This window comes from Pongo abelii, chromosome 7 (assembly GCF_028885655.2).
Source record: "Pongo abelii isolate AG06213 chromosome 7, NHGRI_mPonAbe1-v2.0_pri, whole genome shotgun sequence".
Classification (NCBI taxonomy): Eukaryota; Metazoa; Chordata; class Mammalia; order Primates; family Hominidae; genus Pongo; species Pongo abelii.
In genome coordinates, this window is record NC_071992.2 from 104,390,018 (window position 1) to 104,415,141 (window position 25,124).

At 35.7% G+C, this 25,124-nt stretch overlaps 2 long non-coding RNA genes across 2 annotated transcripts in view; one reads left to right on the forward strand and one right to left on the reverse strand.

Moving 5' to 3' along the window:
- LOC129047471 (uncharacterized) overlaps positions 1-9,472 on the reverse strand; it is a 36,145-nt gene extending 26,673 nt beyond the window's left edge. The window contains exons 1-2 of the long non-coding RNA XR_008509179.2: positions 8,652-9,472; positions 5,811-6,031 (exon numbers count right to left, since the gene is read on the reverse strand). This is a non-coding gene — a long non-coding RNA (uncharacterized LOC129047471). The remainder of the gene's footprint in view (positions 1-5,810; positions 6,032-8,651) is intronic.
- Positions 1-25,124, forward strand: part of LOC134761951 (uncharacterized) — a 375,518-nt gene that overhangs the window by 264,673 nt on the left and 85,721 nt on the right. The window lies entirely within an intron of this gene.

The window sequence follows — 25,124 nt, forward strand, 5'->3', positions numbered from 1 at the left end:
TAATTTTCTGTCTCATTGATCTAATGTTGGCATTGGGGTGCTAAAGTTTCCCAATATTATTGTGTGGGAGTGGAAGTCTCTTTGTTAGTTTCTAAGAACTTATTTTATGAATCTGTGTGCTCCTGTATTGGGTGCATATATATTTAGGATTCTTAGCTCTTCTTTTTGAATTGATCCCTTTACCATTTTGTAATGTCCTTCTTTGTCTTTTTTGATCTTTGTTGGTTTAAGGTCTGTTCTGTTAGAGACTAGGATTGCAACTCCTGCTTTTTTCTGCTTTCCATTTGCTTGGTAAATTTTCCTCCATCCCTTTATTTTGAGTCTATGTGTGTCTTTGCACATGAGATGGGTCTCTTGAATAGAGCATACTGATGGATCTTGACTCTATCCAATTTGCCAGTCAGTGTCTTTTAACTGGGGACATTTAGCACATTTACATTTAAGGTTCATATTGTTATGTGTGAATTTGATCCTGTCCTCATGATGCTAGCTGGTTATTTTCACAGTAGTTGATGCCATTGCTTCGTAGAGTCATTAGTCTTTATATTTTCATGTGTTTTGCAGTGGCAAGAACAGGTTTTTCCTTTTCATATTCAGTGTTTCCTTCAGGAGCTCTTGCAAGGCAGGCCTGGTGGTGACAAATTCCCTCAGCATTTGCTTGTCTAAAAAGGATTTTATTTTTTCTTTGCTTATGAAGCTTAGTTTGGCTGGATATGAAATTCTGGATTGAAAATTCTTTTCTTTAAGAATATTGAATATTGGCCCCCACTTTCTTCTGGCTTGTAGAGTTTCTGCTGAGAGATCCACTGTTAGTCTGATGGGCTTCTCTTGTAGGTGACCTTGCCTTTCTCTCTGACTGTCCTTAACATTTCTTCTTTCATTTTGATCTTGGAGAATCTGATGATTATGTGTCTTAGGGTTGATCTTCTTGTGGAGTATCTTAGTAGGGTTCTCTGTATTTCCTAAATTTGAATGTTGGTCTGTCTTGCTAGGTTGGGAAAGTTCTCCTGGATAATATCCTGAAGTGTGTTTTCCACCTTGGTTCCATTCTCCCCGTCTCTTTCAGGTACTCCAATCAGTCGTAGGTACAGACTTTTCACACAGTCCCATATTTCTTGTAGGTTTTGTTCATTTGCTTTCATTCTTTTTTTCTCTATTCTTGTCTGTCTACCTTCTTTCAGCAAGATAGTCTTCCATCTCTGATATTCTTTTTCCAGTTGATCAATTTGGCTACTAATAATTGTGTATGCCTCATGAAGTTCTTGTGCTGTGTTTTTCGGCTCCATCAAGTCATTTATGTTTCTCTCTACACTGATTATTTTAGTTAGCAGCTCTGGTAACCTTTTATCAAGGTTCTCAGTTTGTTTGCATTGGATTAGAAGATGCTCCTTTACCTCAGCAAAGTTTGTTATTACACATCTTCTGAATCCTACTTCTGTCAATTCGTCTATCTCATCCTCCATCCAGTTCTGCACCCTTGCTGGAGAGGTGGTGTGATCATTGGGAGAAGAGACACTCTGGCCTTATGGATTTTCAGTGTTTTTTTCATTGATTCCTTATGTTCATGAGTTTGTCTAGTTTTGATCTTTGAGGCTGATGACCCTTGAATGGTGGTTTTGTGGGGACTTTTTTTGTTGATACCGTTGTTGCTTTCTGTTTGTTTGTTTTTCTTTCAGTAGTCAGGTCCCTCTTCTGTAGGGCTGCTGCAGTTTTCTGGGGGTTCACTTCAGGCCCTATTCATCAGATTTGCTCCCACACCTGGAGATGTCACTTGAGGAGGCTGGAGAACAGCAAAGATGGGTGCCTGCTTCTTCCTCTGGGATCTATAACCTCATGGGGCATCAACCTGGTAACAGTAGGAACACTCCTGTATAGAGTGTCTGACAACACCTGTTGGGGTGTCTCATCCAGTTGGGTGGCATGGGAAACAAGCCCCATTTAATGAAGCATTTTGGCTGTCCCTTGGTGGAGAGGGTGTACTATGCTGGAGGGAAACTCTCTTATCTAGGCTGCCCAGATTCCTCAGGGCTAGCAGGAAGAAAGACTAAGTCTGCTGGACCATGGAGACTATGGCCACCCCTCTCCCTAGGGGCTCAGGCCCAGGGAGATCAGAGTTCTGTTCCTGAGCCCCTGGCTGGAGTTGTTGGGGTTCCTGCAAGGAGGCCCTGCAACTACAGTGCTTGCTGTTGCCCCTCCCGCAAGGAGTTCAGCCAGCCTAGACAACAGACAGCGATGATGGCTACCCTCCCCACCAGGAACTCAGCAGGCTTAGGCAGATTCTAGCCCAGTGGCCCTGGTGGTGTGAGCTCACAAATGGGATATTCTGATCTGTGGGTTGCACAGTTCCATAGAAAAAGCATGGTTTCCCAGGCTGGGTAGTATGCTCACTTATGGCCTCCCTTGGCTGGAGGTAGGGGCTCCCCTCCCCCGTGTGGCTTTCAGGTGAGCTGCCACACCACACTGCTGTTCCTTTCTTTCTGTGGTTCACACCAGCTGCCTAGTCAGTTCTAATGACAGAACCTGAATATCTCAGTTGCTGGTGTAGGATTAGCATGAGTTTTGGATCTTATCAATGGGAGTCTCTGATTGCTGCTGCTTCCAGTCAGCCATCTTGTCCTCAGTGTTTTATACTTTTGATAACAGAGATCTTTGATTTATTTGGTTAAGTTAATTCTTAGGTATTTAATTGTATGTGTGGCTATTATAAATGGGATTACATTTTTTTCTTTTTCACATTGTTTACTATTGACATATATAAATGCTACTAATTTTTGCATGTTGGTTTTGTAACTTGCAACTTTCCTGAATTTTCTTATCAGTTTTAATAGTTTTTTGTGTGTGTATGTGTGTGTGTGTGTGTGTGTGTGGAGTCTTTAGGATTTTCCAAATATAACATCATATCAGCAGTCACCAAGGATAATTTAACTTCTTCCTTTCCAATTTGGATGCCCTTTAATTTTTTTCTCTTGTCTGATTGCTCTAGCAAGGACTTCCAGTACTACGTTGAATAACAGTGGTAACAGTGGGCATCCTTGTCGTGCTCCAGATCTTAGAGGAAAGGCTTTCAGTTTTTCCACATTCAGTATAATACTAGCTGTGGGTCTGTCATATATGGCTTTTATTATGTTCAGGTATGTTCCTTCTATCAAAATAATTATTTTTAATGAATAGAATTGTTTTACATTTTAGGGAACAAATGAGTCCTTAAAATCTCAACAATAAGATAGTATAGTTCAAATATAGTTTTTCTCTACTTTTGACTTTCTAAAGTTGATTTTTTTCCTCTCCTGATAAAAGTTATGTTATTGACTCTTTTGATGGTGAAAAAAATCAAACAAAAGAATCATAATACACATCTTGGAATAGTTTTACTTCATCATTATCAATTGTCCAGGACTTGTTAAGAATGATTTTATACCTCTACTCTTTTATTTCAGTTTTTATTTACTTTAATCTTGATTATTTTTATGTTTTCTGGGTTTTGACATATCATGGATAATGTGATTAATTAAGAAAGAGAAAAAGAAAGAGAGAATACCTTCTGTTATTCTTTTATATTTTATGGTTATAATCAGTGGTCTTCAGGCCATATAATCCTAGGATAAATAATATCAAATAGCAAGGACAGTGACAAAATTACAGTGCTTGATTTCCAACTTATTTTTTAATAATAAATTCTGAAAAATATATAGGGTATCCTATATGTTTCATGATGCAATTCTGATGAATACATTTTGGTGGTTTCTGTTTGTATTTGGAATTTAAGAGGCATACCAAATGAAATGGTATTGTGCTGTAGTCACTAAGCCTAAAGGACAGAAAAGACAACCTTTCTAAGTATGTATTCTCTTCCCTTTATATCATTGGAAGATCTGAAGACTTGACTTAAAAACAATTGGATTGCCTTTTCAATAGATTAGTCCACCCAGTCAGTTTTCCATTCTGCATTCTAATTTATGATTATATATTGAGCCATGACCTTCAATGCTGAGGTCTTATTCTCTATATTATATGTAGTAATTGTATAATTTTTCTTATTTATTGATGTTACTCTATTTCAAGATGTCCTTTGTTTCCAGTTCCAACTTAAGGCTTTACCAGTGATGGATGCTTTGTGTCATGAGATTTTAAGAGCCCACAATAAAACAAGAATTCCAACATGGTCCTTACAAAATTAAGCACTTTGAGTGTTGATTCATGCCATTAGTGAAACTACTAAAACCCCTTCACTTTTTTTTTTTCAGATGAACACATTAATGATTAAAAAATTTAAGTAGTTTGCCACTGATTTCATGTCTGTTAATGGCAACTCTAGCTCTAGGTCTTCAAGGTTCACTTTGGACTAAATCCAGGTTCCCAGATGCTGTACATTTGGCCCATGATTTTCTGTATTTTAAATAATTACTTACATTTTGTTTTAGCCTTAGTTTCCCAATCTCCCTCTCCCCCATACACTTCAATTGTAATTGAGTTGCAGACAGAACTAAATCAATAGCTCCTGGAAACTGTAACCTCCACCTACCCATGTTAACAAGTTCTTTTCCTCTTATCCACAACTGCAGGTAATGATAAATGTGTAGTTCAATTGACTACTTTATATCCCCAGCTTAAATTCATAATGGAACTGTCAGTCAATAAGACAGTATTTGGTGGTCACATTCTAACTGAAAAATTTATTTCCTGACTGCCTGTCAGTATGTCCTAAAAGATAATGTTTTAAATCCTGAATGTGTGGTACATGTCTTTAATAGCATACAATTAGTAACCTAGTTAAAGATTTCTATAGTGATATTTTTCCCCCAAATAGTCTAATATTTTTTATGACATGAATACTGATTCATAGCAACCAGGCTGTGTAGGAAATCACTTCCAATAAGTAATCAAGGTGGTTGCCCCATTAAAGCACTTTCTATTTCTCAGAAAGCACAGAAGATAGGTTTTTAGGGTATGGAGGAAAGATTTTTAGAATTAAACCCAGAAAAAATAGCATTTTTGAATGTCATTTACAATTATTAGAATAAATGAAGTTAAGCTGAAAAGGTTATTAACTTATCTTCCTGGGTTCTCAAGTGTAATTGAAAGGAGACAACAGCCAAAGACACACAAAAAGAATTGTATCTGGCTTGCTTTGCCTACTGCTATGCTGCACATTTTGTATTTCAATTAAAATTTTTAATTAAGAAATTTCAACTGTTGTAAGTATGCTTAACAGCTAACATATTCATATAACCTCTAAATGGAATAAGTCTCTGTTAAGAGGTAATAAACTTGAATATTAACAAGATTCTGATCAAAAGATATGGAAATGTATTTAAATTGAAATTATGTTGGCATTATGTTAATGTAAAATGGTAACTCTTATCTAGTTTGGGGCTGTTTTAATCAGTATATTAAAATGCATTTTAATATTTCACTACTCTAAACCCATGGAAATAGGATGCATTTCAAACTTTAATTTGATAATATTCTTAATAATATTTTAATACATAAAAATTTAAAAATAACTTGTGATCTTCTTTGTCATTTGTAGTATCTGGAGCAAAGGTTCACTGAGTGTAAAATATGTTTTAAAATGTTACATATTGAAGCATTTTTGTAAGTTTTCATCTATATTGTATCATCCTGACCTGTCTCTGACCAAGATGTATCATATATTACAAGTACACTAAATTTTTCACTTGGTAACTTTATTCCAACCCTTGCCTCATCTATTAATTAATTCATTCATCAATTATTAATTTCAATCACTTCAATAACTCACAGTCTGGTTCAGAAGGTAGACAATTAGGTAATTAAAATGCTGCAGTTACCTTTAGAAGAACCTGCCCATCCCATGGCTTCCTTCTCAGTAAAATGATCATCACTGACATGGAATGCTGAACCTGGCCACTGAAGCCCGGTTTTTCTAGGTGAATCACTCCTTCATGTACAGTCTTGAAGACAAGTGCCTCCTGGTATTTTAAAAGATATTCTTGTGCTTCTTATGGGTACTGTATAAGCAGAACTTTGATTTAATTTCCAGATTGTTAACCTGTAGCAATTTTTATTACAGAAGAAAAAAGAGTGAATTGTATTATAGTTTTAATATATTCATCAGCATATAAAAACTTGCATATGTACTTCCTGAATCTAAAATAAAAGTTGAAATTATATGGAAAAAAAATGACAGGGTCACCAAGCAGGCAAGGGAGGAAAAGTCAAGGGAGGGAAAGAACAATACATTTAAAGGCACTGGGTGAATAAAAGCGCATGTATGAGACTATGGGACATGACAATTAACGTGGGATCCTACAATGATCCTGGAACAGAAAAATGACATTTGTGGACCTGGCATGGTGGCTGACGCCTGCAATCCGAGCATTTTGGGAGGCCGAGGCCGGCGGATCACGAGGTCAGGAGATCGAGACCATCCTGGCTAACACGGTGAAACCCCGTCTCTACTAAAAAATACAAAAAATTAGCCGGGTGTGGTGGCGGGCGCCTCTAGTCCCAGCTACTCGGGAGGCTGAGGCAGGAGAATGGCGTGAACCCGGGAGGCGGAGCTTGCAGTGAGCCGAGATCGCGCCACAACACTCCAGCCTGGGCAGCCCAATGAGACTCCGTCTCAAAAACAAAAAACAACAACAACAACAACAAAAAGTGACATTTGTGGAAAACCTATTGTGAAATTCTAATGAATTCTGTTTTAATAGTATATATGTGTATACACACAATGATTATATATTCTATATGTTTATGTATATGTTTATGTATTTATGTGTATGTTTCTGAAACAGAGTATGTGTGTTGCACACAGCTGACATATACTCTATTTCAGAAACATATTTTTGAATAATTTTTTTAAAACAACATGTTTCTTTCTCTGACCTGGCTTTTGCCTTAACCCCTGTTCCTCTTGTTCACTAGTTTAACTAATAAAATATTGGAAGATCCTAGTTTTCTTACACAGAGATTTCTTTCTAATATAATATTCTTTTTCAGATAAATTGCCTTTCTTCCAAAGACACTGCTAAAAATACAGAAAAAATAATATAATTCCAAGCTGATGTATATTTACTGACAAAGCATGCTATTTGAATTCAGACAGAAGTATGTTTGAATTTCATACATATTATTTTGCTTCTGGTCACTTCTGAATTCCAGATTCCTCATCAGTAGAAATGATGAATTTACCTAACTGGCATCCTGTGAGGAATAAACCAAGTTACATACATGACTATACCTATCCAGTGCCCAGCACATGGTAAAATCTTAATAAATGAAAACATCTTTTCTCTTTCCATTTGTTATCTACTTGCTACTAGTCTCTAAATTCATGGCACATTTATTGAATAAATTATTCTCTATGTCCTTTTGGACACATTAGCTGACCTCATTGCTCTTTGTTTCCTCACCTACTAAATAGAGAAATGGAATCAGATCTATTCTAAGTTTCCTTCTATCTCAAAAACTATTTTAAGAACAGGAATATAAATAAGATTCACTCAGAGAGAGAATATAACTAATGCCTTGGACTAAGAAATTTCTGGTTTTGAATATATAATTTATCACTTGCTAACTGTGAGACTTGGGGTTAATGGCTAATATTGTGAAGGCTCGGGTTTTTTCCTCAATAAAACAGAGATAATAATATTGTCTATCTTAGAAGTTCACTTGAAGATTGGATGGCATAATATGAGGATTCAAGGGATTTTCAATAAATAACAATTATATGATGTTAATGTTATAATCATTATAATTTACCGTTACCATGTTATCATTCACATTACCACTTTAATTTTGCAATAGACAGGGTTGGAAAAAATTTAAGTTTGCTGTAGCTTTAGCAAAATTATTGTCTAGGAAATTTATGTATTCTAATTTTTAGGAACTGTGAACCATGAAGTAATATTTATTTTATTTGAATACTTAATTTGGGGCAATATTGATCTAAGAATATATTTAACCTTTCTATTTATTGAAGAAGAAATTGTTGAACATCTAAAATTTTCTAGACATTGGAGCTACAGCAGTGGAGAGAAAAATTTTATCTTTGTCCTCATAGGGTTTACAGTCTAGCAGGAAAACTGGATGATGTAATCTTTATTAGTTAGCTTTTGCAATATAAAAAAATCCACTCTATGATTAGAGATTTAAGACAATAAACAGTTACTATGTCTCATGATTCTATGGATTAGCTAGGAAATTCTTTTTTTTGCTCTGGATTAATTTGGCTAGAGGTGGGTAAGATGAACTCACTGAAATATCTAGAAGTTTGACGGGGGCCTGTATGGGCAATGAGATGACTTTACCAAGGGCCTGTCGTTACACAACATAATTGCCTGGGCTCTTACACATTCTAGTGGTTGTAAAATTCCCATAAACAAAGATAGAGCAAGCCCCAAGTGTCAGCAATTTGCAAATGCCTACTTGCATAATGTTTGTAATTACTTTATTAGCAAAGCAAATGACTGGGACAAACCCAGTGCCAGTATGGGGGTAGACCACTCAATCTATCACATGGCCTATTGACATGTGATTCAAAGCTGGGTTTTCTTGTTGTTATTGTTGTTTTTTGGAGGACAAGGAGAATGGACTAGAAGAGGCAATGTGACCTTAGAGAACACTTTGAAGCCCAATGTTCTGAGGTTGTTTAAGAAAAAAATAGCTACCTCCTCATGGGTCTGGAGTGATGCAGAGTCATCAGGGCAGAGTTAGGTTTTAGTTTGAACAAGAAAGAGAGAGGACTTTCCAAACAGATGAACAAAAACCTGCAGGGAATAGGAGATTTGGATAAGAATTGACAATGATTTCCTGAGGGTCTTGGAAGTTGAGGGGATATGCTAGATGAGATCAGATTAGGAGATTAGAGGCCAGGTAATCAGGGTAACCTGGATTTTCAGGTTCATTCTGGAGACCAGTGTATTCCTTGCTTAGGAGGTATCAAATGGAATGTGGTGTTTTTCCATACTTGGTTACTTGGTTCTAAACAAATAAAGTTATTAAAGGACCAGAGAATTGAGTTATTTCAAGTTTGTCAGAAATTTAGTGGCCCTAACTGGAGGCTTTTTCATGACAAATAACAAATAGGTGTCGTTGAGCCCAACTGTGTGTAGATGTGTAGACTGTTTTGTCTGATAGAGTGTTAGTTTTTATTCCTTAACAAGCACAGCCACCACAGACTCCTCATCTTTCTAGCACTTAAAAAGCTCACCCTTTCCCCCTCATTAACCTACTCAATGCCTTTCTTCTTCTAATGTGTGTTCACTTGATTGACAAGTAAGTAAACTCAGCATTGCTGAAAGGGCTCAATTTTCTGGAGTATAAACACTGGCTCGTGGTCTCAGTCGAGAAAGAATTCAGGACACGGACACACATGAGGAGTGAGTTTAGGAGTGGAAAGTTTAGTAGAAAAAGAAAAGATAGAGAAAAAGCTTCCTGATGCTGCGAAAGCAGGTCACCCAAAACAGGGTCTCCAATTTGCCAGGAAACACAATCGGTTTTTTACAGAGGCTTGAGGAGGTGGTGACTGATTTACATAGGGCTCAGGGGTTGACCAGGTGTGCTATTTACCTAGCCCTCGAAAAGACTGGCCCTCCCAACCTAGTCTTTTATTATGCAAATACGGCCTCCACCTGGCAGCAGCCATAATGCCTGCAAAGGTTGTTTTACCTGGAGGCTGCCATGATAGCTGTAAACGTGGAGACAAGGAAAAGAGGGCAGGAGATGCCATACTGAATGTACCTGGCTTCCAGGTACAGCTGCCAGTATTTACATATAAAAGCTTCTACTTTGCATGTCTATGCCTGACTTCTCAGGCTGCTTTCTGTTTAGACGGGAAATGGTTTTGAGCTGCTTTTTATGAAAGGAAAATTCCACTGAGAACTTTCACCCTTTCTAGCTGCCTAAAAATTATCTCTTAATAACTCCTGTATTATTGTCTTTTTATTGTTTATTTATTTATTTATTTAAGATGGAGTCTTGCTCTATTGCCCAGGCTGGAGTGCATAGTGTGATCTCCACTCACTGCAGCCTCCACCTCCCGGGTTCAAATGATTTTCCTGTCTTAGCCTCCTGAGTAGCTGGGATTGCAGGCGCGGGCCACCACGCCCATGCAATTTTTTGTATTTTTAGTAGAGATGAAGTTTCACTGTATTGGCCAGGCTGGTCTCCAACTCCTGACCTCAAGTGATCCGCCCGCCTTGGCCTCCCAAAGTACTGGGATTACAAGCATGAGCCACCATGCCCAGCCTGTCTTTTACTTTTTAAATAGGATCTGAGGATCTTGGATTTTTTGTTTTTGTTTTTGTTTTTATTTTTGATAAGAGCCTAAGAAGACTAACGCTGGTGGTTGTAGTACAAGTGATAGTGGTGACTCAATGAGTGTTGTGAGTGGGGTTGGGGAGGGGATTATTGGGGACAGGGAGGGACACTTTCCAAGAGCATGTAGAGTTCTACCAAGGATATGTGAGGGCAAGATGGAAAAAAATCTATCATATCCAGACCTCTAGACCTCACATCTAACATCCAGAGCACAAAGATACAATTTTTATAAAGGGTAACATGCTTGTCATGATTAATAAAATGTTCTATATAGCCAGATATTTTGTGAATAGGTGAAGTGGAAATTTTCCCAATTTACTTATCTCTTCATTTAGACATATATTTCTAAATATTCTTACCTTACTTTGTTAATTAAATCCAGATTTATCATCTATGAATAAGTCTAAATTTATCCTCTATGAATATATCTAAAATTCCTTAAATTTATTTACGTGCATGAACTACTTGTTACTGCTCTGTATAAATAGATGACTTGCAATTTAACAGTTTTATTGTTATTTTTAAGTAAATCTCAGTGAATTCTTCTATGTTAGTAGACTAAAATTTGGGAATAAGTTTATGTCTACCCCATCCATAAACTTCATGATTTTAAAAGTCGTTATCTTATTTCTCAGCTTTTATCTTTCCAGTTTAAGGAGCTCTCATTTGTAGTCTGTCATTATCCAGAAGGCTCTCCATATCCTTGATCAAGAGTAGAAAGGTTAAGCTTCACTTTCTAAATCAGAACCTGAAGGAACTTGATAAGAGACAGCCAAAGTCAGGGATCATTAATCACTATCATGCAAGAAAAATTGAGAAAAGTATCAAGAAATGCAGCATTGTCATTTGGGGCCCTACTTTCTTTTTTTTCCATTCTAATTTTCTTTCAAAATTTGAACAACATACATTAAGATAATTAAATTTAAAAAATCTTGAGTTACTAAAGGCTTATGACAAAAATTTGTATTTGAAATGATATAGTCTCAAAATAGCACTTTTTAATAAAATGTTATTTTATAACATTTTATAATAAATTTGGAGTTAAATTATTCTTCAGGCTAAATACAGTCACACAAAGATGTGAAAATATGGAATTTTCCTGTATTCCTCTTTATCTCTTCATATTGCTTCCCATCTGCATCCCCCAACTGACAAAAAAACATATCAACCATCAAACTAAGTGTAATACTTGTATAATATTTTTCATATCTAGGTTCTGAGAGAAAATTCTTTAAAATTCATTTTTATAAATATTTTTATGGAAGTAAATTATGGGTTCTAAGGGGATCTGCAATCAGATAGGGATGAGATTGTTTTGGGGGTCAAAAAAGGAAAGGAAGAGAGAGAGATATAGAGTTAGAGAGAAAGAGCCAGAGGGAGAGCAAAAGGGAAAGATTTAAAGAGGTTCTTCAAAGGAAATAGCACCTATGCTGGATATATTGTTCTGAGAGATTTTAGGCAATGGGAGATTATGCATGGGTGGTTGTTGACAGTTACGGGTGTGGAGCTCATCCAAGCAGAGTGTTGGAAATGAGAATAAGAAAAAAAATATAGGAATAATTTTAGAAGCTCTAAATCAGTGGTCCCCCACCTTTTTGGCACCAGGGAGTGGTTTTGTGGAAAACAATTTTTCCATGGGTGGCAGGGGGAAGACAGTTTTAGTTTTGGGATGAACCTGGCCCATCACACATCATCAGGCGTTAGACTCTCATAAGAAGCATGAAACTTAGATCCCTTCCGTGCACAGTTCACAGTAGGGTTCGCACTTCTACGAGAATCTAATGCTGCTGCTGATCTGACAGGAGGCAGAGCTTAGGCAGTAATGCTTCCTAGCCAGCTGCTTGCCTCCTGTTGTGCGGCCAGGTTCCTAACAGGCCACAGACTGGTACTGGCCCATGGCCCAGGGGTTGGGGACCCCTACTCTAAATAATATGAACTCAATCTGGACCAATAGATAGAAAGTCAATGACGGATAGCTAGGAAAATGACCACCACTAAATGTTGTTAGTAGTTTTGCATACTTATTGAGTAAGTACATACCCAATATTCTAATGGAGAGAAGAAATTTTGACAATTGGTAAGGAATGAGAATATGATCATCTCTGTGCAAATGAACATCTACTTTTTCTTCAACTTGCTTTTACAAAGGCTCTGCAATATCCCTCATACTGTTTGCTTGTATTCCAATCATCCTTTTAGGTTTCAGGTTAATTTTGAAGTGAGAGGACATAATTTGAACACATTCAAGCATCTAAAGATACTGCTTTGCATTTGTTGGCCTCTTCTAATCACTTTTTTTCATAACTACCATTGATACGTAAAGAAAATCTTGGTCTTGTTTGGGCACGGTGGCTCATGCCTGTAAACCCAGCACTTTGGGAGGCCTAGGTGGGCGGATCATGAGGTCAAGGGATTGAGACCATCCTGGCCAACAAGGTGAAACCCTGTCTGTACTAAAAACACAAAAAAATTAGCTGGGCGTGGTGGTGCTCATCTGTAGTCCCAGCTACTTGGGAGGCTGAGGCAGGAGAATTTCTTGAACCCTGGAAGCGGAGGTTGCAGTGAGCCGAGATTGAACCACTTCACTCCAGCCTGGCAACAGAGTGAGACTCTGCCTCAAAAAAAAAAAAAAGAAAGAAAGAAAAAGAAAAAGAAAATCTTGGTTATTTTATTCATATATTTTAATGGTTATTCTCATTGAATTATTTTGTATTACCTGGTTAAGTGCATGATTTTTTAAATAGATTTAATATAATTATATTCACAAATATTATTGTGAACTTTTTTATACTGGGTAAATAAATGGAATCTGAAAACAGATGTAAACTCCTACGTGATTACCTTAGACTCTTTGTGAAGTTTCTTCTCTTAAATGTAGGAACATAATCCTGCTGACTAAAGGTTGGGGGGAATTTTTTAAGATTTTAAAGCTGTAAACTTTCTAAGGCTTAAAAATGATGGGTTTGGCTACATCAAAAATAACAATATATATTGAACAAAAATTCCACAGATAAATTTGGCAGATTATGACATGAAGAAAGGACTTTTGCAATGTTTAAAACTAACAAGTTACTAATATGTAGACTACAAAAAAATACCTTACACATCACCAAAAAGAGTGAAGATCCAAGAGAAAAATGAAAAAGGAAGCCTGAATGGCTGACAAGTATATAAATAATTGCTTTAACTCATTAGGGAAGTACAAATTAAATAAGTTAAACAATAGGAGAAGTTACTTTATAATGTGACAAGTATTGGAAAGTTGGATAATGATAATTACTCTTGGAGGTGTTGATAGTGGGAGCTCTGAACTGGGAAATGTACATTAGTGAGGCTGTACTGGACCAACCTGACTGAATTTAATAAAACCATGTATTTGCATCCTCTAAGGCCCTGTATTTCATTCCTGGGTATTTAGCTTAGAAATGTTTTCACATAGGTCTGTAAGGTGGCATGTGAAAGGATGTTCACTAAAGCCTTATTTATATTAGCTGGGAATTGAGGGTGACCCTGGGTATCAATCATTATAGTAATGGATCAGTAAAGTGCTGAAAATCTGTAGTATTGAACACTTAGCTGCAGTAGGAAACAAAAATTTAATTATCTGTAGAACAATATAAATCTCAAAAATGTTGATGAATGATAAAGGTAGGTAACAGAAACAGATTTGGAAAACATTAACATTTATGTAAATTTGAAACCATACTTCCTCTTCCCACAAAAACTGCATATACTATAGGACAAATTCATAGATAAGGATATGTATTAAATACACTGGTATAGGTACTTATGGGGGAGTAGGATGTTAAGGGAAGAAAGAGACATAACTGAGCTTAAAATGCATGAAACAAAAGTGAACAGAAGAGGTGCCATTACTGGAGATGTGAAATACAATATACTACTAATAGAAAGATATGATGAACTCACTGGTGTTCCTTAGGATTAAATACTTTTCTTTACAAAGTATTTTTCTTAATACCTGACCAAACTTGAATAAATCAATAAATCATAAAAATATAAATTACACAATTAAAAAATGCATTATAGTATTTAAAAGACTTATCAAAAAGATAGAATATTATATTTTCTAATGTAGTCATTTGAACATGCTGTGTTTGTGTGACTGATCTTTTAACATTCAATAATTCATACAGCAAAAGTGTTTTAAATCATAGTGTGAAGAAACAAATATAGTAGCAAAATTCATCTCATTTAACAAAAGATGAGTAAAAATAGACTAATCCTTAGATGCTTATTAAACTTTTGAGTTAGAACTAGATGACCAGTGATAAACAAATGATGCAACATGAGTCCAGTCAAAAATCAGATGAAAAACTTAACACCTGTATAATTTCCACCCAACCTCTTGGAGCATATAATCTCTCTCTTTTCTTAAATGGCAATGAAATTCACACACATTCATTTACAGCTGCAATCAATATTTATTGTTAATACTCTTTATATTTAGTTTCTAAGACTTCCTAGTAATCACTATAATGCGATTTTAAGTAACTGCCTCAAGCAATACAGATTTTGTCATAAATCAGAAATTAGCTATGGCAAAAAGAACAGCACATTAACATGCACTGGGCAACTGTTCAAATTCTTGGTTTTCTTTTAAACTTCAATAGTGTTACTCTCTGCTATTATCACACATTTTGCAGGCAACTTGTCAAGTTTTGGTTGTGGTTGTGTTTTCTCTTTCTGGTAAATGAGAATTTTCGTATCTTCAAGTTACTAAAGAGAAAGGTGGAAAAAAAGAAACAAAACACACTTGGTTTCCCAAATTGCAGAGTCCAGAACTAAATTGGATGGAAGCTGGGGTGAGGGAAGTTGGCCTTTTTGACAATGTAAAGTTGAAGATTTGATAGTAGATGTAATTATATTTTTCAGAACCTGTAATAGTTCTGTGCTATGCCAGAGATTATTGAAACAGCTATAGAATCTGATAGCTTCTTTAGGATCAAGGAGTAACATGCTGACATATGAAATGCTGTCAATCTGCTTCCTCTTCTCTACTTCCTTCCACAAATAGGGTGTGTATTATTTTCTCTTTCACTTCACTTTAACTCCTAGCTCCTCCTCAGTGTGACAAATATTTATATGCACTACACATATTGTTTAAGGAAAAAGCTTAATGCAATGAACTTTCAGTGTTTGAAACTCAAAAAACCATACTCATGCATTCCCTCCTACTTAGGACACTATTATCTTTTCTCTGAGACACTGGTTGCCACAGGCTAAATTGAAGATGAAGCTGATAGAGAATATCTTAGTATATTCAAGCTGCTATAACAAAAATATCATGAACTCGGTGACTTATAAACAAGAGAAAATTATTTCTTACAGTTATAGAGACTAGAAAATCCAAGATCAAGACTCCAGGAGATTCAGTGTCGATGAGGGTTCTCTGTCTGTTTCACAAATGGCACCTTCTCACTATGTCTTTACATGGCAAAAGGGACTAGTTAGATCTCAGGAGTGTCTTGTGTAATGGCACTAATTCCATTCATGAGGGCAGAGCCCTAATGACCTAATGACTTCCTCAAGGCCCCACCTTCTAATACTGTCACAATGAGGGTCAGGTTTCACTATGAATTTGAGGGGCACAAAAACATTCAGACCGTAGAAGAGAGCAAATGTTTCAAGAAAATGTGGGGAAAAAATCAGCATTCATTAATAAGTCAAAATACTATAAGATTTTAGCAAATACTGGTAGCTATCTTCCTTGAGTCTCAATCCCTGTTTTGCCCTTCTTATATATTGTAATGGAATATTAAGCTGGGAACTTGTCTGACTAGCTAAATAATATATTCCACAGCCCTTTTGCAGCCAGTGCAGCCATGGAACTAAGTTCTGTCAATCAGAGATGAATAAAATGATAAATTTACATGCCAGGGCAAGCCCTTAAGGAAAGGGTTGTGCTCCTCCTGTCTCTTCAGTTTTCCATTTTGTGGCTTGGAAACTGGACACAACAGCAAGTCATCTGGAACCTTATTGATGAGGGCAATAGCACAACACAGCAGAAGAAGCTGCTGTGTCAGCCCAGTGACATCACAATGGCAATTACATTTCAACATGAGTTTTAGAAGGGACAGACATTCAACAACAACATTCTACTCACGGCTCCAAAACCTCCTCTCCTTCTCACAAATAATATTATTTATTCCATCCCAATAGCCGCTTAAGAATTCATTCCAGCATCAACTCAAAAGTCCAAAGTCTCATCTAAATCAGGTATGGGTGAGACTAAAGGCATGACATAATGCTGTGCTTAAGCTCAGGCTGTAACATCAGAAAGCTATACATTTATATATCACTTAAGTCAACTGTTATCCTGACAACCTAGCTATAAAATGATTTTTATATTAATTCTACAATTTGGAAAACACTATTAAATATTCTTCATGAAAACTTACACATTGTCTTTGTTTTGTGTTACTATAACAGGATACCACAGATTGAAATTTATAATAAACAGAAATTGATTGGCTCATGGTTCTAGAGACTGGGGAGTCCAAGATTAACAAGCCAGTATCTTGCAAGGGCCTTCTTGCTGCATCATTCTATGGTGGATGGGAACAAAGAGAGTGAGATAGAGAGCAAGAAAGGGAGAACCCCCTTCCAGGATAAAGGCATTGGTTCATTCATGAAGACGGAGCCATCATGACTCAAATACCTCTTAAAGGCCCCACCTCCCAATACCATCACAATGGCAATAAATGTCAACATGAGTTTTGGAGGAAATAAACATTCAAGTCATAGCACTTGTTTAATTTCACTTTCAAATTATCATTTAGGTTTAATTAATCTTATATATGGCTTTATTCATTTGATGCAGATTCTTAATACATTCAACTTCAGAAAGTGGTACATCTTGATTCTTTTATAAATACAAGTAAAGAAAACAGAAGATAACTGCCACTATTACAATTATTTCATGTTGTCATAAAATTTTCTTTAATGCATAGACAATAAATATTAAGAATTAAAACCTTTCATAACCAAAAACCAGTTATCTTTATTTGAAGACTTTCTGATGGCCTAAACAGAAAACTCAAGGGAATAAAATGAAAATCTATTTAAAGTAACAAAAGAGTTCACTAAGATGTTTGTTTCCCAGCTGAATACAGAACAATCAATAGCTTGTATATACCAATAGTAATCCATTTGGAAATCTTATGGAAATAAGACTCCTTCATGAACGGAATAAAACTCCAGTGAAGAAACTTCTAAACTTTATTAGGAAATAAAGAGGAAATTGAAATAACGTATGAGGCAGATGATGACATTTTTGAAGGGAATGACTTGAATATTATTTACATGTCAATTTCCCACAAGTAATTTGTGTTTGATTTAATTCCTCTGAAATTCCTAATGGATGTTTTGGAACTTAAAAATTCCATTTTATTCTGGGTAACAATAAAATATTTTTTTATTTGGTTCAAACAGCTCTGTTTTAGATTTGAACGTATTGAATTATCTTTTAAGAATTCTGAAATTAGTTTTAGATTGCCTCTTCAAGGCAACTGGCTTATTGGTTGCTCATAATACAGTGGCATCAGCAGTGTTCAAAGAGTATGCATGAGTGGAAGTCTTATCTTAGGGTCAAGAGGAGAAGAGGAAATTGAAAAAATAACCTAAACTAAAACAACAGATAGTGTTGGTTTTCAGTTATGAACTAAAAATGAACTTCTTTAAAAAATATCTTGGAACATGTCACATTTTATTTTACTGTTTATACTGTATTTTTAATATCATTAATATTTTGAATCTATAGTCTTTTACCACTTATGGAACATATTTACATATTTTATCTGACATTTTTCCTGATAAGCCTGATTATAGAAATGGTTGTCATCCCATGGTTATACGTAAAGAAATTAAGAATGAGAGAAGTTAAAAAATTAAGAATGAGAGAAATTAAGAATGAGATAAGTTTCAAGTGAAACAGGGAGTAGTAACTCTTGATTCCTAGTCCAGTGCTCATTCTGTTATCCCATGTTACATCTGAATAGTCATCTTTAATAATAAATAGCAGTGAAACTGGGTATCAAGTGTTTCTTCTCACGGATCTGGCCTTTAAGTCAAAGCCATTGATTCTCCTTTAGCTTCTGTTCCTGTAATATATAATGATTCTCCCTTGATTTCTCTTGCATCACCACAACCAGCTAATTTTTGTATTTTTTTTTTAGAGAAAGGATTTCACCATTTTGTTTCGTTTTATTAATTATTATTACTTTTTGAGATGGGGTTTCACTCTGTCACCCAGGCTGGAGTGCAGTGGCACTGTCTCATCTCACTGCAGCCTTGACCTCCCAGGCTCAGGCAATCCTCCTGGCTTCAGCCACCTGAATACCTGTGACCACAGGCACACACCACCACACCCAGATAATTTTTGTATTTTTTTTTAGAGAAAGGATTTCACGATGTTGCCCAGGCTGGTCTTGAACTCCTGCGCTTAAGTGATTGGCCAGTCTTGGCCTCCCAAAGTGCTGGGATTTTACAGGTGTGAGCCACCACACCTAGCCCTCTCTTAGCTATTCTGTACCAGCTTCTTCTGTTTCACCCATTCCACACATGTTGCTGTTATCCAGAGCTGGCTGTATTCTTCATTTTCCTCTCTTCTAATTATAGTGTTCTCCTACATACTTTTTTTTTTTTTTACTGTTTATGTACCTGTATCTTCTAAGTCAGTGTATTTACCTTCAGGTCCTCCCTAGAGACCCATCCAGATCTTTAATCTCATTGTCTTCTCAAAATAGGCCTCTTCACCAGTTATATTATTTATTCACACTTTATAGATGAAAATGTCCCAGAAAGCCTAAGCAACTTGCTCAAGTTCTTTAAGATAGAAAGTGACAGGGTCAAAATTTAACCAAGACTTGTCTTTAAAGCTTGTTTTATTTACATTTAATATTTCATAGCACATATAGCATCATGTTCTCTCTCATTATTCAGTAGACTTCCCTCAGGCATAAATTATATCTTGTTTATTTTTGCATCCTAAAGTCTAACAAAGTGTCTAGCACATAGAAGATGTCCTCTAAAGGTTTTGATAATAAATGGTCATAATAATACCAGGGCCTATTTTTATGTGAAAGAGTGAAAGAGTATGATCATAAAATGTAAAATACCAATTTATGCTTTTTATTTCCCATTCATTGCTAACATTATTTTGTTCCACCTGTTTTGTGCAGCCTATTCCAGTGACACATCACTTCTTTTTCTTTCTAGAATAAAATAAAACAGCCTGGGACATTGGCTGCTCTAAATGACAGAAGATAATTGATCATGTACACTTTCACTAAGCTGAAGCTAGGAAATGACCTTACTGCTTAATCTGGATTCTTTCTGTAATACAGCTGCATACAGTAACTGAAAATTAGTAGGCTAAATAAACAACATAGCTCATGCCATGCAATGAAGGATTAACTACAAGAAACACGGTAATAAAGGATATTCTGCCACAGCTATGATGGCCATTGTAGCTCTACATTTTTACATGGTTTCACCTCTTTTAAATCAATGAGCTCTTTGGAGAGCTGTCTGTGTGAGAGGAAATGTATCACACAGTGCATTTGCCTTCTATTCATTTTATTGTCTCAGTCACAGTAGAATGACCTCATTTGTCCACTCTAATTTGCTCACCTCTTCCAATATGCTTCTTGTTCTAAAAAGCTAAATCTCATGCAAATACTATAAGCCTGTAGCAATTTTCTGCCAATTACATTGAAGTTGAGTAACATTTTCCAACTCTTCAAAAATTACCTCCTTTCTCATATATAAACTGATATTAATCTGTCCCTTTGGCCTACCTCTATCCAAAATTGGAGCCAGTCATGCTGAGCTCCCCCAGCATCACTTGCATTTTATTGTCAATATCATTCCTTAGATAAAAAATAAAATGTTGAGGAGTTTACCCACTGTAGCCAATGCTTGAGATGATAATTTGTAAAAAATGCAAACGTGTGGCTTTATTTTTTATGTGTCATTAATTGCATAATCCCCCTTTGACAACTTTATTCATTTGCTAACAAAACATTAAACTGAGAAATCACAATACCTACAAATGAGGAGTAGGAGGTGGAAAGTAATTTTAGCAGGATTTCTTCTTATGAATCTTGATCTTAGCTTTAATGAATGAAGTTTGATTTTCACTTATTGACTGGGACATGAACACAAAAGGCTAAAGTATAACTTGCCTAATGCTAATATTTGCAATCTCTTGGTGTGTCAAATTCTCAAGCTACTGAAACATGTACATTTTATTCTTTGGGCAAACTATGTTAATCATAGTTTGCTGAAATTATTATATGGCATCTTAAATTTAAATCTTTGTAAATGCCTCTTTTCTCTGCTTAGACTATCTCCTCTGATTTTCAGATTTCTATCACTTCAAATCTCAACACCAAGAATATTTATATATTAATGTATGCTTCTTATAACTTCTATGAAACTGTTGTTACTTGAGAGCAGCTTTTATACATTCTTTACATTTTAATCTACTGAAATATTCAGAAGAGTGCTTTGAAAGAATTGATACTCATTGTCACCATGAATGGAACTACTTTGTCTCTGTCAAAAGAAAAGTCTTACATATTATGTTATAGAAAATAGAGTTACAGTCTTCATAAAGAAGCCTACATTCCTCAATTAATATGTAAAACAGTATTAGCCAAAGAGTAAAAATAAATGTACAATTAAATGGAAATGGTTGTATATAGAGGTAAAATATGCAGATCAATAACAGGTGTTATTATTTTCTAATTTTGGTTAGTAGGAAAAGGCAGGCTGTGGGAACAATGGGGAGATATTAATTTCAGCTTGGACAAACTGAAAGAAAATTAAAAAGGTGATTCAAGGTTGTAGATTACTTTTAATTATACAGTTGGATGAGAAATAAAGACATCAATAAATGAATTTATTTGATATTCTTATAAGTTCTGATGCAAGGAAGACAAATCTCAAAATTGGGGCTTAGTCCTGGAGGGTTCTTGACTTCACCCAGCAAAGTATTCAATAGTTAGCCGGTGATGTTAAAACAGCAACTTTTATTGAAGCAGCAGTGTGCAGCAGCAGCAGAGGTACTGCTCCTTGCAGAGTAGAGTTACCCCTTAGGTAGGGTGTCCAAAGCTGAAAAGCAGTTCTGCTGTCATATTTATACTCAGTTTTAATTATATGCAAATTAAGGGGCAGGTTCTGCAGAAATTTCTAGGAAAAGGATAGTAAATTCTAGGTTGTTACCATCGAAAGGGGAGGTAACTTCAAGGTGTTGCCATGGCAATGGTAAACTGACATGGCAAACTGGTGGGTGTGCCTTATGGAAAGCTGTTTCCACCACCCGCAACCCTGTTTTAGCTAGTCCTCACTTACTTGGCCTGGTGTCTGAGCCCTGCATTCAGAGTTGAGCCCTGCCTCCTACCTCAGTTCTGCACTTCAATTATTTGTTTACTTATCCAACAGAGACCTTTTGAATGCTTTTTTGTGCCATGCACTGTGCTAGCCTCCAGTGACACAAAGGTGAATAAGACTCAAAGCTGTCTTCAAAAACAGTTCACACCACAGTAAAGTAAAATATAATCAAAGGCAGCTTTATTTTTCAAAATCCAAATAAAAAGCAATAAATATTCAATATGCTTTATTTTTTTTTTTGAGATGGAGTTTCACTGTCTTGCCCAGGCTGGAGTCAGTGGTGCAATCTTGGCTCACTGCAACCTCTGCCTCCTGGGTTCAAGTGATTCTCTTGCCTCAGCTTCCCAAGTAGCTGGCACTACAGGTGTGTGCCACCATGCCTGGCTAATTTTTGTATTTTTAGTAGAGACAGGGTTTCACCATATTGGCCATACTGGTCTCGAACTCATGACCTCATGATCTGCCTACCTCTGCCTCCCAAAGTGCTGGGATTACAGGCATGAGCCACCAAGCCTGGCTCAATATGCTTTTAAAATGTCTTGTTTATTCTCAGACATATTCTAGGCCAGCTGAACTAATAGAGTTGGTTACTAGAAGAATTCTTCACTCTTAAGTCTCTTTTCTTCTTCATGAGGAGGTTCACTTGGAAAGAAAAAAGCTATGTCAAAATACGTTTGCTATATTTCACATTAAACTGTTCTTCATAGCCATCCTGCAGTGTCCAGATGTCTGAGGGCAAAAGATCTATATATATTGATGAGACAAATCTGAGCACATGGGGAGTCTACAACTGAGAATTTCCCTCAAGGGAGTGAATGTGTGGATACACCTTCCCTGTCCTATCAGGGCACTCACGGAGACATTTCACAATTGACAATGACAGTAGGATGTGATTCCTGTGGTGTAGTCTACAAAGCACTGAGACTACTTAAAATATGTGTATGTGGTCTGAAGTCAGATAGTGTGCAGACTAACAATCAGACTCTGAGGGGCCTGCAAGGAAGAGGTAGGCAATTGAATTGATGTCATTTTTCTTTGAAATATAAATAATTCTAGCTTAGGAGAGAGTTTGATTTTGATAAGATGGCCTCAACTCCCCTCCTAACACATCAAGAAGGAAGAAAAATGTTCAGAGTATTTTTTGTATATCAATAATATGCAGGGCACTTTTACTAAGATTAACATATTTAACACTTATAGGAGTCATGGGAGATAAGAATAATTGTCCCCATCTTATATGTATTGAAACCAAGCTCAGTTAAACTGTTAAATAGAAATTAGGTTCAAATCTAGGCACATTTCAATGTAAAGTCTTAATACTTATTCATTACATAATGAAAGTTTGAGCTATGGAGAACAATGAGTAGAAAGTACTTAATCACCAGTTACCCAGTGACATGGTCAAAAGGTGATTTATTTCCACAAGAAGCTAATATTCTTTAAAAATATACCAGATCTACAATTATTACCAGCCAAAGAATCTTCTGTTGGGAAATCCTATGATATCATCTGTTATTTAATCACTTCACACATAGAGATTTTTATTCAATTATGTGGAGTAACACATCAAAAGCTGTAGAAGAATACCTGTAGGTTAGTTAGGAATCATATTAGAGTTAGATATCCTAGGTGTGAAACCCAAAAGCTAAGTGAAGACTATATAATATTAAAGACATTTATGAAATCTCCTTGCCAAGAGATATTTAAAAGTAAGAGAGCTAAACAGACTATCCTGGAATGCTTTACATCTAATCCATGGAGATACTGGAAGATTACTTGATTTTTCTCTAAAGCATTTTTTATTCTATTGTCTTAAGAATCTTTAGTATTATAAACTTCTTAGTAAAGATGTTTGTGTACTATATCATATTCTTAAATTCTTGATTAAAATTGATACACGTTAATTTAAATGCATTGTTACCATTTTGCTATAAATGTTGAAATAGCAAATTTAAGAATTATTAAAACTTTCACATAGGTCAATATGATAAGCTCTTATTTTTGTATTATTTTTAATTACATAGGCATAAAGAGTAAAGCTTAATGACATAAGTGGACACTTTTTTTCAGCGTAGGATTGTAAAATTAACTTTTTCCTTACATTCAGGGAACTTAATCATAGTCACTTATGGTCTTTTTCAGCAAGAGAAGAAAGCTGTCATGGGTTAAACAAGCTTTTACTTGGCTTTGAAAATACCTCTTGTTTAAAATAAATCGAAAATTTAGCAGCCCTTCTGTATTTTAGATAACACACATTTTAAAATATTTTAAAAATGGAATAGCTTTTCAAGAAAAACATCATTCACAGTCTTAGTCTGATGTTTGGAAAAAAACCCAATAAATTCAAATTTGGCATAATACAATGCATAATGTTCCACTATGTTATAAAATGACGGCAGAGTGGAATATGATGAGCATTAATAGATTCACCCTTAGACACATCATATGCAATTCCAAATTTTTGGGGGGACATTCTCTGCTGCATTGAGTTTTCATGTTTGGAAGGCATATACTTGTAAAGATATTTAGTCATATTTTAGAGAATGGTATGTGATCTTTGCAAACTTACAGTTTAAATTATTGCTACAATACATCTGTGGCAAATACAATACATTTGTGGCAAAGTTGTAATATTTTACTATGGAAGCATTGCCCCCCAAAATAAATCCTCTTAAACAGAAACCTTCTTAAGCACAAAAATGTTCTCCATGGCTCAAACTTTGATTATGTAATGAATAAGTTTGTTTTTGTAGTGCATCTCCAAATAGTAGTTGTTATTATTAGCAATAATAAATAGAAATAAATATATGAAGAGTCAAAATTGTTCATAAACCATCTTGCTCTAATACATTTGCACAGATAATTTAATGTACTTTTACTAGTCATGATTTAAAGAGCCATATTTCACCCTGCTTTGTAAAAAGGCTACATTAAAAAATATAAAATTTTATAAAATAGAGTATAGATTTGTCTACAAGGTGTAACAAATCAACACGTAGATGTCTGTGTTTACACCTTGTAGTTATATTGGTGAGCAAAATTTAAGATATTTATGACACAGGGGTTGGAGTAGTGGCTAGTACTTCAGAAATTACTTTTCTGTCCTCTGAAAAAGCAGGGAAGCTGTGACAGGGCTTACACCAAAACTTGGAGATACTGACTTTAACAAACTTCCTTGGCTCTCTTTAAAGCTAGTATTACAAGCATTTCATCAGAAATCACTAATGTGTCCTTCTCACTTGATGACGAGTAGCATTTGACACTCAGGGGTTAATGCTCATCTCAGCTATAGTTTTTAACATTAAAAGTTACTGGAGATATGGTGAAGGAAAGAAACATGTGTGACAAATAGCCATCTCAAAATGATAGAAGCTGATCTTCCTCTTTAAAGTACTCTTTAAAGTATA